Source organism: Asparagus officinalis, chromosome 2, assembly GCF_001876935.1.
Source record: "Asparagus officinalis chromosome 2, Aspof.V1, whole genome shotgun sequence".
NCBI lineage: Eukaryota > Viridiplantae > Streptophyta > Magnoliopsida > Asparagales > Asparagaceae > Asparagus > Asparagus officinalis.
The window spans coordinates 25,726,878-25,731,120 of NC_033795.1; the positions used below are offsets into that span (position 1 = coordinate 25,726,878).

At 37.2% G+C, this 4,243-nt stretch overlaps 1 pseudogene; it reads left to right on the forward strand.

Moving 5' to 3' along the window:
* LOC109830567 overlaps nt 1,959–4,243 on the forward strand; it is a 2,945-nt pseudogene continuing 660 nt past the window's right edge.

The following is a 4,243-nucleotide window of genomic DNA, read 5'->3' on the forward strand; positions in this document are numbered from 1 at the left end:
GAACACGAGCCAAGACGCCATCCAAAGGTACGAAGCAACACAAAGATAAGTTTTGACACAGCTAACGACTACTTTATTCACTACTGCACCGATCCAACAAGTCGCACACCAAACCAAATAATGCATCGTTGGTCAACGATTCAACTGTCCGTCAACAAGTTCTGCGGGTACATTGCTCAGATTGAAGGAAGACAAAGATCTGGTACGAGAATTATTGACCAGGTAAATATTTAACTTATATATTTTTATGTAAACATCATAGCATTGAATCGAGGAATATATATGTTTAATTATTCTAAATTTAACTCTTGTGTAGATTGTAGAAGTAAAAGATTTATACCAATCTCTTTATGGTAAGCCATTCGTGTTTGACCATTGCTGGGTTGAGTTGCATCATCATCAAAAGTGGATTCAACAAATGGAAACTTACAATAATATTCGATCACAGTCAAGAAGAACCACAAACTCTGATTCCTCACCAAACAATTCCATGCCAGCGACCCCTAGCGAGTTGAACACTGACTCGGATGATGTTATAGCAAGGCCTAAAGGGAGGAAAGCGGCAAAGCTCAAGAGGAAACAAAATGTGGAAAACTCTGAGTCCGCTAAGTCCAACATGGGAGAGGCTTTCGCGTGGATGAAGCAAACCACCAATCAAAAAATGGATCTAAAACAGAATAAACAAGATGACGATATCATGAAGATGAATCTCTTAACACTCAATTCAGTTCAACGACAATACTTTAAAATACGTCAGGCAGAGATATTGGAGAGGTGGATGTCTAAGGCTTCTTCCTAATTATCATATATTATCTTGTATTAGATTTATGATTGTACTTGCATCGCATCCTTATTAGTTCTTTCTAATTATCAAATATTATCTTGTATTAGATTTATGATTCTACTTGAAGTTGAAAATTTTGGCATTGAATGAAAAAACTACTTTATTAAAAATAAAATCGGCATAGTACAACAACTCAAACTTCTTTGCTGAAATTACATTAGACATAAAGAAACTTAATCATCGGCGATGGATCACTTGAGCTGTCATAGCTGCAATAATCTTTTGAAGGCTAGATAGTCCCAACTGTCAAGCACCATTCCTCTTTTAGAAGAAATACTTGTCATGTTCGACGAATGCGTCGTGGATTCGAAGGAATAATGAACGCGTCATTTTGAATCTTCGACGAAAATAATAAAGAGGATAGATTGGTGCATCATCAAAATAATCTTAGAACCACAAATTGTAGCCTTCCAGTTGGTTTCGATGGAGCACGATACGTCTTTTGTGTTGAACTGAAGTTGAACATTTCTCTTGTTCTTCTTCCTCGACGACAACATCTCCCATAAGAAAGAACGTCTTCATCATTTCATCATCGCTAAAGCTAGTTGAGCTAGGCATTTTGTTTTGGGAGATGATGGGTTGAGGTGAGAATGCATTGAATTTTATAGGAATCAGTCGGTTGACGGTCAAATTTTGCGATACCTCGAACTTCGTGCCCAACCTTGAAGACCGTGGGTTATCTCGAAGACCGTGTGTGTTCCCTCAAATATCACAGGTTACCTCGAAGACCGTGTGCGCTCCCTCGAAGGCCGTATCCAATGGTTAGAAATAAAATAAAAGAGGTTTAAATATAATTGAAAGTAATGAGTAAAAAATTTAAAATAGTAGATAGTTTTTTTTATATTGTTGGAACTCCTAATTAGGAGTTTGTTAGAGCTCCATAAAATAAGGAGGACCTCCCAAGACTTATTTTATTTTAACTTTTTATTCCAAAATACTTAAGAGCTCTTGAGAGCTTGTTGATTAGGACTCCCAACTGGGAGTTTGCTGGACTTGTTCTTATAGATGCGTTACCGTCAGAGAGCTACAGGGTCAACTGACCATTGACCCACTCAGGGATAAAACGGTCATTTCTCAAAGCCCTAACGATCGATATCTCCTTGAGCATAAAATCCCCAGACTCCTCCTCTCTCTTCTCAGCCGCCCTCATTCATAATCGCCCCTTATCGGATCTTCACAATGCCGGTTTACGCCGACTCCTCCAACCCAAAACCCGATATGGACATCTCTAATAAGAGAAAGCGAAACAAACAGGAATCAACAGAAGCTGCTCGCCGGAAAATTCCACGGCCGGCGTCGCCGCCTCCTCTCCCCTCCGTCGCCGCCGACTTCTTCAGTAGGCTCCCCGACGACCTCGTCATCCATGTCCTGTGCCGGCTCAGCTCCTCAGCTTCTTGCCCCTCTGATCTCGTCAGCATCCTGATGACGTAAGCATCCTTGACAACTCAATTTCTTCTGAAATTTGGCTAATAATCTGAACAAGATCGTCTCTTTCCTTAATTCAGATGCAAGAGATTGAACGAATTAGGGCGGAATCCCTTAATTTTGTCAAAAGCTTCCCCGAGTTCATTAGCAATTAGAGCTCGACATTGGTCCGACGAATCCCATCGCTTCTTAAACCGCTGCGTCGACGCCGGCAACCTTGAAGCATTGTACATTCTTGGAATGGTGAGTAAAAATCTTTAAGAAATCCAACCTCTTCGGATTTTTTTTAAAATTAGCCCCCACACATTATTAACATTGCTATTAGGTCCCCAATTTTAAATTAATAACTCAAATCACTGAAATTGCTCTTAAACCCCCAATTTGAAGTTATTTTGTAAGCACTCCCCAACCAAAGGGGTTAAGAGAGGAGGGCTAAGGAAATAATCAACCCATCACGGGGAATTGGAAAAATACTTTCATTCCGTTTGAATTAGATAGTTGACACAAAAGGATTAATGTTTTTTTTTGCGTTTGGTAAATATAGAAGGGTCAAGGAAGTCAATCCCACTCATTTTTTTTCTCGAATACCAATTTTAACCTTACCGAAAGTAAAATATATTTCCTAATAATTATTATATTGAGATAATAAATTTCAAACTAGAATTTGCAATTGCATCATCTGGGCGTGAAAATGTTGTTGTTTTGTATTATTTAAATAAATGACTATTGAGAAGGCTAATAAAAATCAATTTAACTTAGAAAATTAATAACTTATCGTTATATAGGAAGAACAAATTTTTTTTGAAAAAATAAATTATCATATTAGCATGAAATTAAATATCAAAAGGGGATGCACCAATATTTGGAGGACTTTTGATTAATCATTATTCTCAAAACAGATTGGCTATTAAAGAAGAAAAGCAACAATTTGCTATAATTCTATATAAAAATCAAAATTTATTATCATAAAATCGATACATTTTTTCTACTAATATTGCATATCAGATATTAAGAATCTTCTCTCTAATGGTCACATTTGAGGGATGAAAAAAAATAATAATGCACTATTTGTGGATTTTATGTTGGAAACACAAAATTTCCTGCACTCCATATCTTTCCTTCCCAATTATATAGTTGACATGAGATTTAAGAAACACATGAGGGTTCTTAATCTTTTCGAAGTTTTTTACTCTTTGGAAGGTTAATAGAGGTTAAACCCTCTTAATCCTTCCACTAACCCATTGCCAAAAAGGGCCTAAGGGTGCGAACGGTTTGGATACAACTCGGATGGGATACCATAACCAAATCCGCTTATTAATCATAGATACGAATATCAAGATATGGATATGTCTTGTATTGGTAAGGAAAATCCATATCCACTAAATGGATATGAGAAAGTCACATGATATTAGGAAAAGTATAGTTGACATGAGATGAGAGAGTTCTTGCTATATTTGAAAATGTTAAGATTAAATCTCTTAATCATCAAAATTAATTTTAAATCCATCAATTTAATGATTAAAACAATTGTAACTATATGACCAACAGATGTTCGGATAATTTCGGACGGGGATATGAATATTTCACTATATCCATGTTCGTAACTATATCCGATAATTGGGGATGTAATTATAATTTTAATGATATGAGGAACTGATTTCGAAATAACAATTGCAGACCTATAACAATTTCAATGATTTGAGGGACTAATTTTAAAGACTTAAGAGACATCGAAAAACCTGAAATTTCTAATCTTTTCCACTCAAATCCTGCAGATAAATTTCTACTGTCTCAAACTCCTTGCCGAAGGCGCATCGCTAATGGCGAAAGCTGCCAAGAAGTACCATGCAGAGGCGATCTATTCTCTCGCCATCATCCAATTCAATGGCAGCGGTGGGTCTCGGGCTAACAAGGATCCACAACTAGCTGTTGCGCTCTTGGCGGGGTCCGCTTTCTTCGGCCACGCTGATGCCC